The sequence below is a fragment of the Stenella coeruleoalba genome (assembly GCF_951394435.1).
Source record: "Stenella coeruleoalba genome assembly, chromosome: 17".
NCBI classification, from domain to species: domain Eukaryota; kingdom Metazoa; phylum Chordata; class Mammalia; order Artiodactyla; family Delphinidae; genus Stenella; species Stenella coeruleoalba.
In genome coordinates, this window is record NC_137163.1 from 38,558,398 (window position 1) to 38,571,527 (window position 13,130).

Genomic DNA, 13,130 nt, shown 5'->3' on the forward strand with positions numbered 1-13,130 from the left:
AAACGCTATGTGGCAGGCACTGAATTCTCTAAATGCGTCGTCTCACCCTCATTCTAACCCTATGGGGTGAATGCTATTATCACCATTTTGCAGAAAACACAACAGAGCCTTTGGAAGGTTAAATAACTTGATAAAGGTCATGTTGCCAATTAGCAATCGAATCACGAGACAACCTCAAAGCCAGGTTCTGAACAATTATACTCTACAGACATTAAAATGAGGAGAAATGTTCACAATGTACTGTAAGCACATAGAAACATTCAAATGAAAAAAAAAAATAGAGTATGTATACAGACCAACATGTTCTTAGCTCTTACTTTGGGGCAATGGGATTTCATGTTATTTTATAGTCCTACTTGTGCTTTTCTTTATTTTTCAAATTTCTACATTTGAAAAGAAATCCATTACTTTTAAAATCAGGAAAATGCTGTTTTAAAAGACCATATGTAACTTACACTTCCTGCGTGCACATCATTAGCTATTCAGTTTTCGTTCAGACCAGTATATCACCTGTGGTACCCACAAATGAGCGCTTAGTAAATGCTCTTCAGGATGAAAATAATGCATAAATGCAGTCTGATGGCAAATGTCCTGTTCCGTGAACTGAGAGAGACAGCCAGCAGCCTTCTCAGAAAACAAAGCCCTGAATGTTTTGTGGTAATCTCCCCCAAATTAGGTAGAGAAAATCCACTTGAAAGGTAAGGCAGCACGATATGGCAGTCTGAATAAAAACACACTTTGCAAAGCACTCTTTTACTAAAAGCCGTATTAGCTTTAAAGTCATTTGGATCATAGTAAGACTGACAGATATATGACAAGATGGCAACGTAAAGGAGGAAGCGAACTTTATTTAGTAAACAATGAGATTAACAGTTGCCTGTGAAGGTGAGACTGGAAATTATTTCATTGATCCTGTATGATCAAGAGAGTATAAGCTATTGTTTGGTTCAGCAGATTTTTGAAAACCAAAACACTAGATATCCTACTAAAATAACTCAGGAATTCTCATATCAAATACAAATTATGCAACTTCTAGTAATATTTATAACCAAAGAAACTCACCCCAAATCGTTCAGAGAATTTTTTTAACTTTGTCCCGGTCACGTGATGTAGTAACAAAGATTAAAACTCAAAACTCTTTACAGCTAGTTCTTTATGCTTGACTAAGAGATACCAATTTAGGCTACCATCTAATCTCCCTTCCCTTCTTTCCTCACCCTAGAAATAATTTCTGTCCTAAGAAAGGTAAGAATACATAAGATGACCTTAGCAAGGTTTTCTTCAGTCTACCTTTGTAGCTTTCCAGTCCTATCACCACCCACTTATTTCTTCTCTCTATAAACATACTCCTCCGGTCATAAGGTAAATTCATCGGAAACTTTTACACCCTCATGCCTCTGCTCTTCTTTCCAGTCCTAAGAATATGTTTTCTTGCTTCTTAGCCTGAATGAATCCTTCATCCTTCAATGCCATGTCCCTCTGAAGGCTTGTTCAACCCACACATGCAACTAATCCCCATCTTCTCTATGTTCCCATCTTACTTACACCAGTGCTTTTCTCCTTATTTGACTCATCTGGGTATCATCGCCACCTAACCCTGGGCTGGGCATACAGTGGGTGCCAATGCAATAACCAATTACTGAGCGCCTGCCATGTGAGAAGTGCTACCTTAGGGGCTACAGAGACAGAGATTATAGGCAGCTCTTTTCTGAATCAAGCTCACAATACATTGATTTGACAGCTAAGTAAACATGAATCACTGTTACGGCAGTATCAACAGAGAATTCAATCGTTTGTATATAGAATTTAACTAGAGAAAATAAGAAATGCCACAAGGGTGGAATTAGTGACCACCCTGGTCCATTGTTAACATTTTGTGGCATCTGGGGAAGTTCTATAAGAGCACATGAATGTTTTCTATGGAATCAACCTCAAAAGGTCAGTGTATTAAAAAGTAACCCTATTATCCACTGTCTTCAGCCAGCTTCCTTCCCCAGGCCTCTCCTCTCTGTGACATCACTATGGTTTTTCTACTAACTCAGACTTGAAAGCTCTGTAATCTTTGATTCCTCCCATTCCTGATGTCTCATATCTAAAAGGCATTCACTGATCTTTATTTACTAATATCCGTGGGGGAATTTTCTGGCAGTCCAGTTGTTAGGACTCAGCACTTTCACTGTGGGGGCCTGGGTTTAATCCCTGGTCAGGGAACTAAGATCCTACAAGACACATGGCACAGCAAAAAAAAAAAAAAAAAATTCTTGTCTCCATTTCTGAGGCTATTAGTCCAAACTATTAGTCCCTCAAGTCTGAACTCCCTGTGATCTTTCTCCTTTCCATCTATTTGTCACAGAGCCAAGAGAACGTTTTCTGAAAAATGTTTATCCAAAAATTCCCCTATTTCTAAGTGCATACCAGTTCCCACTGGTTATAAATCTGATCTGGTCCTATCTTAGGTTTCCACCATTATTCAGACATCACCTTCTGTCATCTATGTGCACCATTCGTAAGTGCCCTACACATTACCTTGTCATATACAAGGATGAAATAAAGAAGTTATGATCACCAACACAATGTACTTCTCAAGGTCTTCTTGGAAGAATTCCTAAGCAAGGTGGTCACAATGCTGATAATCTCCGGCTCAGTGGCAAATAAACAGGGATTAACTTTTAATCAAGTTTTGACAGTTTCACCCTCAACTTCCTTCAAAAATACTAGGTGGATGACATCTGGTCCCAGGGGGTTATTTATCAGCCACTTTGTCAATCAGGCCTTGAGGACCCAATGATTTACCAGTAGTTGATCTAAAACCTTTAAGCCATCTGCTTCTAAAGAGGACAAATCTTAATATTTCCTCAGGAAAATGTTTCAATTTGATGATATAAAGTTCTGAAACTTCCTGGAAAATTTACATGCAATGTTTTCAGACAAAGAAAATCAAGAATGTAAGGAGTGTGCTACAAGCCTTGGCCTATGGACTTGCCCCTGGAGAAATCAAAGTGGCTTCAGCTAATTTATATTATTGATGCACTTTTCCAACAACCATGAAAATGGCACTGATTGTTAGGAAATCACTTTCAATGTGAAATGCATCACGAATTTTTTCTTTACTGTTATAAGAGTACAAAACATGTGCTCACCAACTTGCTTCAAGTGACTGTAATTCTAAGAACACAATGAGGCTGTCAAAGAGGACTTTTACAGACTCAGAAAAAGACAGAAGTTCCAATTAAATCTAGAGCAATAACCTGACATAGCTACAGAGACATCAGCCTTGGACTGTTGGTGAGGCAATGAACCAGAAAATAGGAAGTAGGAAACGAAAAGACAAAATGAAAAGACAGAGTCCAAAACAAAAAGGAATAAGAGAGAAATAAAGAGAGTAAAAGAGAAGGGCAGAGATGGTTAGTACAGAGAGGTACAGAGAAAGAAACACACAGAGAGACAGAACAAATAACAGAGATACAAAGAGAAAGAAAAATAAAGAGACACAGATTCACAACTATTGAGAAGAAATATCTAAATTTCCTAGTTCTACATGATGAAGTTCAATACTAATTGTAGTCTTTTGATTATTGAACACATTTCTTAGATTCACCCACATCATCAGTTATCAAAAACCTATAGTTATTAAACAATGGTATTTTCCATTAGTAAAAAGGAGTCAGAGATTTGCTAAAGGAAAGGAAGGGATGAAATGTGAGCTGGAGAAAGGTGTTTATTAGAAAGGATACCTGGGTACTATCAACCTACATTATTTCATCATCAAGTCTCCAGGGAACATTATCCATACTTTTAGATTTAAAAAGAAAACCTCTTCCTAGAAGATTTTCCAAAAAATTAAACTAATGTGATTTAAAGGTCTTACTATACAGAAGGCTACACAAAGCAAATGAAAAGAGACATCATCCCTGCTTCCAGAGCTTTGAAAATTAGAGGATAAAAATGACAGAGATATGTATTACATGAAAACTAAAACCTGTAAGTAAAAAGTAAAGATTTTACATTGTGTAAGTATAAATCGAAGTGATTACCATAAGATTATGGATGAAGAGGTAACTGGATAATGTTTAAAAAGTAAAGGAGAAGTGGTTTCCTTTCCTCTTGGAGAATATGACAAATTACCCAAATACCTACCTTAACCTCATGACTCATGGACTGACAAGTGGATTTCTGTTTTTAGTATCAGATACGAAGTGCTGGGCTAATTATACTCCTTAGCTCACAGCATACCATCTTCATTGGCCTATTCAAGGCAAGTATCTTGTTTTATTTTCTTGTTTTTAATTTATTTATTCTCTTTTATCCCCATCTTCATTCCTACCTCCAACCCACATCCTGGGTAGGCAACCATTCTAAGATATTTTTTGCTTATGTGCCTTCTTGTAAAATGTGAACTATAATTCTGAGTGCATGCAAAAATTGTATGTATATGTATGCAACTGTATTATATATGTCACTCTACTTTTTACTTTTATTACCCGGCTTTATACATGTAAGATACATCCACGATATATATATATATATATCTAGATAGATATATATAGATATATATAGATATATAGATATAGATATATATAGATATAGATATAGATATATATTCCTTTTCTATATATATTAGTCTGCTGCTTCCAACTTCTGTATAACATACCCTGAGGAGCATCTACCACATTTTACATGTCTACTCTCCCAGTGATGGACCTCCAGATGGACACTACCCCCCAAAATTAGGCCATAATAATCATCCTTGTTATGTACCCTTAGGGACCCCTGTGACAATTTCTTTGGGAAATATACTAAGGAAGTGAATTATCTGTTCATTGGGTATGAAAATATATTTAAGTGGGCTAAATATTACCAGTTTGCTCTCCAGAACTGTGGCACCATGCTTCATGCCCACCAATAAATGTATAAGGAAGGGTTCCTATATCACCACAGCATCACCAATGCATTTTACATCTCTGCTGTAAAATGATCTCATTTTTAAAACTTTCATTGTTCTGATTGCTAATGAGTTAAGATCTCTTTATACACTTGTTAGCATTCAGGCTTCCTCTTCTTTAAACTGCTTATTCAGAGCCTTTGTCCATTTTTCTATTAGGGTTACTGCCTTTTTCTTTTGATTTCCAGTAATTCATAGCCTACATATTAATCTCATAATGATTTTAGACAGTGTTAGTATCTTCTCCCATTTTTCCATCTGCCTAACAGCTTTGTGCATGGTATCCTTCATTGAACAGAAATTCTTAATTCTGATGCAATCAAATTCGGTAATATTTTCGTCTTGTGGTTTGTGCTTTTTAAGTTGTGTTTGTGTGAGAGTGTAAAGGCACACAGGAGATAGATGTGGTGGCCCTATTCTTGAGGAAACAACCAAGAGGAAAACAGATATACCTGCAAGATGTGGGCAGAAAGACCCACCATGAGGCTAGGTGAAAAAGAAGGCCATTGGGAAGGTATGACTTAGGACATGACTCTGCCACATATTATATGCTGTGTTACCTTGGACAAAGTGCTAAACCTCCCAGAGCCTGCCATCTGTCAAGTGTGAACAACACCTATCCCAAAAGACAATGTAACTAAAAGAATCTGCACAATCACTAGCATATAATAGACAGGCTCTCAATAAATGAGTTCCTTTGCCCCCTTCCTCCTCATTTCCAATCCTGATTTGATGCTGAGAGAGGGAATTTGCAACCTGTGACATTTTGGAATCAGATCCTTCAGCTGATCCCACACCTCCAAATTCTAAGTATCATCTGTGGAGACAGGCTCCTAAGAGCACTTCTGCTCATACTGCAATTAGATATCAGACAAAGATTAAGTCCTGAAAAAAAAACCAAAAAACAAAAAACAGTGAAAATGCTGTTTTACTGATGAGACCAAAGGAGGAAAAGAGGACAGGTACAAATAATTAATTATCTGACGATGGGACCTTGGGCGTAAATTAGTTAGCATCTCACTAAGAAATGGATCAAAGTATTGGCTGTAGAATGTCTTCGTTTGGTGGATGTGCTGGGAGTATGGAAGGCTATTTTAGGTTTCCATACGATTAAAACAGTGAGATTTTGGAATAAGCTTAAGCTGTAGCTTTCTGATCCATGTTGCTGAAGTTTTCAGAAAGAACTGACTGGTAAACAACTCACTGTGATCTGACTGATGTTTATTTATCCTTCTCTTTCCTATGTGCCTTCACTTCAGATGCAAACCGAAACTTATTGTTATTTGGATATGACATAAAGACCTATGGAAGTCACATGAGGCTAAAGGAAGCTTGAGTATAAATAAGTTTTGTTGTTTTTTTAATTAAGTTTTTAAATATCCTTTTCAGATGTGTGATACGTATCACAAATCTACCCATCGGGTCAACAGCTATTTAATATGCATTTGTATTACATTACTAGGTGTGGCACTAAATGAGATACACAGATAAACAAGATGTGGCTTTTACCCCAGAGGAGGTCACAGTTTCTCAGAAGAGATAACCATGTGAACAATCAACTACAGTAAACTGTGATCATTGTATAATATAGGCAAACAAAGTGCTATGAGAATGGAGATGAAAGAACAATTACATTTATTTAGGTTTACGTTCAAGAAAGACTTTAGAGAAAAGATCCACTTTAAATGAGTCTTTAAAAATGAGCAGGGATTTTCCAAGCAGAGAAGGGTTAGGTTGGGTTGGGATTAGGGTTGGGTTAGCAGAGCTCCAGGAAGCAGTTTTTAAGTCAAGGAAGTATGAACACGTCCAGGCAAGAGCAGCTAGGACCATGGTGTGTGGCTAGGGAGGAACTAGACATAAACTCAGAAGCACAGCCTGAGGTCACTTTTTTAAAGGTCATAAGAATTTGAACTATACCCTGAACAGTGAGAAGATTTTAAGTAACGGAGTGACATAATGAGATCTATATTTTACAAAGACAATTGAAGCAGCAGTATGGAAATTGATTAAAATGAGACTGGAGTCAGGAGGATCAGTTAGGAAGCGACTATAACACTGTAGGCAGGAGATGTTAGGTCCTCAACTCTGATGTGAGAGTGAGAATAGAAAACTGGAGTCATTTGACATTTAAGTGTTGGTGACCAACTGAATGTTGGAGTGAGATAAATGGAAAGACTCAATCATTCAACGAATATTTCTCAAAACTTTTCTGTGTATGAAACATTATGTTAAGAGCTAGGGCAGAGTTTCTCAACTTCAGCACTACTGGCATTTTAGAATGGATAATTATTTGATGTGGGGGAAGGGGAAGGCTGTTCTGTACACTGTGGGATGTTTAGCAATATTCCTGACCTCCACCCACTAAAGGCAAGTAGCACCCCCTCTCAGTCATGACCATCAGAAATGTGTCCAGACATTGCCAAATTTCCCCTAGGGAGCAAAATTATCACCAGTTGAGAACCACTGAAACTGGGATCTCTGATTCTGAGAGGCTTATTATCTGTACAGAAATGCTTATGACATAAGCAAGTACAGGGCACAAGAAAAGTAGAAAGGAGGAAGTTGTCAATACTTCCTTGGGGATGAGCAAGCATAGGAAATGTCTCCATAGAAGAGGAGACATTCAAGCTGCATCCTTAAATAAGGGCATTCCTGACAGGGGACAAAAACATGAAAGCAAGATACCATATCAGATACTAGCAGAATTTTGAGGCTCTGAGCCTGAGCTCTTGGCGGTTGGCAATGTCATTAATGAATATGAGAAACACAGACAAGATGCTGAATTTGTGGGGCTTGCAGGACATCCAGTAGTCTTGGAAATGCAAGTAGGAAGTCTTCTCCCAGCTCTCCACAGAGAGCTCACACAAATAAACTAATACACACTGTAATACTCAAGTCTAGAATTGCAAAGTTTAAAAAAATTCGCTCTGGTTACATAAGGAATCTGCTCCGTAGCACATGCCTAGGAGAATACTGCTCTTGTGATCTTGTGATCATCTTCACTGATCCCTTGTGGATTCTCAGAAAAACCACAGCCTTTCTAATCTAGAAAGATGTTACAGATTCATTTCCCAGCCATCTCTCATTTTATAGGTGACAAAATTAAGGCCCATAGAGATTAAATGACTGGGCCAGAGTCACACAACTAGTAGGTGGCTAAACCAAGGCTATGACATGGGTTTCCTGGTAGATGAGATCTGCACCTGTACCTAGAGGTCCCTTTATGCAGACTTTACCCTATCCCCTGTGGGAATTTTTCCACACCTGGTCCAGCCTAACTCTCCAGTCTCCTTAGAGCTTAAAATAGCCCAGTTGCCAGGCAATTGTTTATCTACCTTGAGTTCCATGGAATGAAGAATGGGGTGAAAGTGAGTCTTGGGACACCACAATAGATTCCAGTGAGTAAAATTCACTTCCCCTGGGTTTTTAAGGGCCCAGGAGCAATCTGTAACTTGGCTCAGCTTTCCCAGGCAGATAGCCAGGGAATAGCAGGCCCAGTTGCAGAAACAAGAAATGAGGATACAAAAGAAAGGAAAATGAGAAAAAATGTCCAAAGGTACAGATACCAGTATCATCTGCAGTATAAGTACCAGCAACTTTTGAGACAGATCTGCTTCAGTCAAATGGATAAAAAGGGAAATCTTATAAATGAAAATAACATTAAAATATCTGTATGTGAGGCCATATAGTCTAATGACTAAAAGCACAAAGTCTGGAGTTTGACAGTGGTTCATACCTGCACTTGGTCTCTCACTAGTTGTGTAACCCTGGGCAAATTACCTAATCTCTTGTAGTCTGGTTTTCTCATTTGTTAAAATCAAAACATAACAAAACAAACAAACGAGTAAAGATATTGATAGTTAGGAGGGCTAAAAAGGAAATAAATATGTATATATGCTGGTGTCTAACACAGATGAGTAACAACAGAAGGCAATTAAACAAACTCCTGGTTGACAATATAGAACCCGAGCTGAGGGGTCCCTAACACCTTAGAGGACTCTACCACCTATTCACACAGCCTCAGAGAGACCAAAACTAGCCGTCCCAGTGGTACTTCCAGAATGGTACAGTGAGAAACTTGGCAGATCTTCCTCCCTACAAAAGATTTAACTGGGAAAAAATATTTTTAAAAAATCACTTACAGTCTCTCAAAACTGTCCTAAGGGCATACAGCAAGTGGAGAAACATTCATTCACAAAAATATACTAAATCTAAGTTAGAACAATGAGAGTCTGTAGCATTTGGCCATCACCTGCTTCCTTCTCCCATCCCCAACTGCATATTACAGAAACTCTATTATAGCCACTCCACCCCAAGAGGACTAGGTCCCCATTCCTCTACCCAGCCCCTACTTGTATGGTGGAAGTCCTACCCCAAGTATAGCCATGAGAAAACTGGGACCCTGATCACTGCTATCTTAGCTCATTCATAGGCAGAGGTCTCATGCTGGGAGAGGCAAGCTGAAAAGATCAGTAGCTACCACCATCCCCTTCTAGCACCTGCCAGGGATATCACTCTGGGGAAGCAGGCCACTATCACTATGCCTAGCTCCTGGGAACTCCTGGGGAAGAGGCAACCCAGGAGGATGAAGAGCTTTGCAGTTCTTAACCAGGGCAGTGACTTTATTTGGAACAGAACATAGAGAATCCCATGCCTAAGGGTGTTGTTGGAAACGATGGAGAGCTTGGTAGAGAACAAGCTAGGGGGTACTGGTAGCTTTACGATACTGCTAACAGCAAGCAAAATGGCAGAACAATCAGAAGTTTAACAAAAAGAACCAGGGAGGAAAAAGCGACCAAGAAAAACCCTCCCTGGATCACAATAAACCCTGGGGCCTGGGAAGGCTATCCACATGGTCCTACTTAGGAACAATCAAAAACCGGACATGGGTCAGATTGAAAACATTTTCCAAGCTGCACACAGATCCATCAACAAAGGGCAGAAGCCTTACTGGCACAAGAGGCTTAAGCACAACCTCTAACCAAATACTGGCTGAAAAATAAGCTATTCTGACACAGCGGAAAATATTATTAAGCTAGGCTTAATAGACAGATTGATACAGATTATGCAATCTGAAGAACAGAGAGAAAAAAGGTGGAGAACAACGAGCAGAGCCTCAGAGAAATGTGGGACACCTTTAAGTGCACCAACATACTCAATAATGGAAGTACCAGAAGGAAAAGAGAACAAAACAGGGATAGAAAATATATTCATAGTAAGAAAAAGCTGAAAACTTCCCGAATTGATGAAAAACATTAATCTATATATGAAGCTCAACAACCCCTAAGCAAGATAAAAGCAAAGAAATTCCCACCTACATATGTCAAAATTAAAATGTTGAAAACAAAAAATAAAGAAAAAAATCTTGAAATCAGTAAGAGCAAAATGACTTGTCACAAGGAGCATACCTCATTTTATTGTGCTTTGCAGATATTGTGTTTTTTACAAATTGAAGGTTGTGGCAACCCTGTGTTGAGAAAGTCTATTGGTGCCATTTCCCCAACAGCATTATTTTTTATTTAAGGTATGTACATTGTTTTAGACATACTGCTATTACACACTTTAATAAACTACGGTATAGTGTAAACATAACTTCTATAAGCACTAGGAAACCAAAAAATTCATGTGACTCGCTTTACTGCAATACTCACTGTATTACAGTGGTCTGGAACCAAACCAAATATCTCCAAGGTATGCCTGTACAGGGGAATTCCAGTAATATTAACAGCTAACTTCTCATCAGAAACAATGGAAGCCAGAGGACAATGGAATGACAAATTCTATGTGTTGGAAGTAAAAAGCTGTGAATCAAGAATCTTATAACCAGTAAAACTGTGTTTCAAAAATGAAGATTAAATAAAGAACTAAATATGGATGAAAGCTTAGAGAATTCTCTGCTAGTGGACTGGCTTTGAAAAACAAACTAAAGAGAGTTCTTCAGGCAGAAAGCAAATGACACCAAACAATAATTTGAATCCTTATCCTCACAAAAGTAAAAATAATTGTAAGTGGATACTATAAATAACTGTATGCCAAAAAATTACATAATTTGTATAAAATTAATAAATTCCTAGAAAGACACAAACTACTAAAACTGACTCAAAAAGAAATAGAAAATCTGAATAGATCTATACCAAGGAAAAATATTGAAGTAACAATTAACAATCTTCCCACAAAGAAAATCCCAGAACCAGATGGCTTCACTAGTGAATGCTACCAAAAACTTAAAGAATTAATACCAATCTTTCACAAACTCTTCTGAAAAACAGAAGACAACATAATACTTTTCAACTTATTCTTTGAGGCCAGAATTACCCTGATACCAAACCAGACAAAGACATCACACAAAGAAAATAAAACTACAGGCCAATATCCCTTATGAATACACATGTAAAACTGCTCAACGAAATACTAGTAAACTGAATTCAGTAACATATAAAAAAAGATTATACACCATAACCAAATGGGATTTATCCCAGGAATGCACGGTTGGTTTAACATCTGAAAATCAATTAATGAAATACATCCAGTTCAATGGGGAAAGAATAGTCTTTGCAACAAATGATGCAGAGACAACTGAATGACCACAGCAAAAGAAAAAAAGTTGGACTCCTACCTCACACCTAAAATTAACTCACAGACCTAAATATAAGAGCTAAAATTATAAAACTCTTAGAAGAATAAATAAAACTCTTAGGAATAAATCTTTGTGACGTTGCTTTAGGCAATGGTTTCTTAGATATAACACCAAAAGCACAAGCAACAGAAAAAAATTAGATAAACTGTGCTAATTCAAAATTAAAGACATTTCTGCAGCAAATACTACCATCGAGAAAGTTAAAAAAAAAAAATCCATAGAATGGGAAAGAACCTTAGTAAATCACACTGATAAGAGACTTCCAACCAGAATACATGAAGAGCTTTCACAATTCAATAATAAAAATTCATATAGCACGATTAAAAACTGGCCAAAGGATGTGAGTATACATTTCTCTGAAAAAGATACACAAATGGCAAATAAGAACATGGAAGGATGCTCAACATCATTAGTCATTGGAGAAGTGCAAATAAAAACCACAATGAATATCACGTCATACCCACTAGGGCAGCTGTAACCAAAAGGACAGATAACAAGTGTTGACAAGTATGTGTAAAAATTAGAAAACATCAGTGAAAATGTACAATGGTCCAGTCACTTTGGAAAACAGTTTGGCAGTTCCCCTGAAACTTAAACATAGAGTTATTATATAACCAAGCAATTCCACTCCTTGGTACATACCCAAGAGAAATGAAAATATATGTACATACAAAGACTTATGCATGGATGTTTATAGCAGCATTATTCATAATAGCCAAAAGGTGGGGAAAAAAAACAAATGCTCATCAACTGATCAACGGATAACTAAAATACGGTATATCTGTAAAATGGGAACTTATTCAACAATAAAAATGAATTACGCACTGATACATGCTACAACATGGATGAACCTGGAATACATGCTACATGAAAGAAGCCAGTCACAAAAGAAAATATAGTGTATTATTTCATTCATGTGAAATATGCAGAATAGGCAAAATCCCTAAAGACAGAAAGCAAATTAGTGGCTACCTAGGGCTTAGGAGGGTGGTAGGAAAGGGATGGAGCATAACTGCTAATGAATATAAAGCTTCTTTTGGGGGTGACGAAATGTTCTCTATTAGATAGTGATGGTGGTTGCACAATTCTGTGAATATATTAAACACCACTGACGTGCACGTTTCAAATGGGTGAATATTATGGTATGTGAATTATATCTCAATAAAGTGCTTTGTTCTTTGTTTTGGGGGGTTTTTTTGGCTGGGCTGTGAGGCAGGCGGGATCTTAGTTCTCTGACCAGGGATTGAACTGTTCCGTACCCCCTGCAGTGGAAGTGCACAGTCTTAACCACTGGACCCCCAGAGAAGTCCCGATATCTCAATAAAGATGTTTTTAAAAAGCTGACCATCTGCTTCTCTACTGGGTGTTTCTCTTGGCATTAGAGAAGGCCAAACGTTTCTATAAACTTTTTAAAGAAGCTCAACTAGCTTTTTTTTATAAACTAAAGTGGACCCTTGAACAATGCAGGTTTTAACTGCACAGGTCCACTTACACGTGGATTTTTTTCCAACAGTCAATACAACAGTACTACATGATCTATGGCTAGCGAAT

General features: G+C 37.7%; 1 protein-coding gene across 11 annotated transcripts in view; it reads right to left on the reverse strand.

The window, feature by feature from the left end:
- CPQ (carboxypeptidase Q) overlaps positions 1-13,130 on the reverse strand; it is a 487,312-nt gene that overhangs the window by 340,455 nt on the left and 133,727 nt on the right. The gene's annotated exons all lie outside the window — the stretch shown is intronic.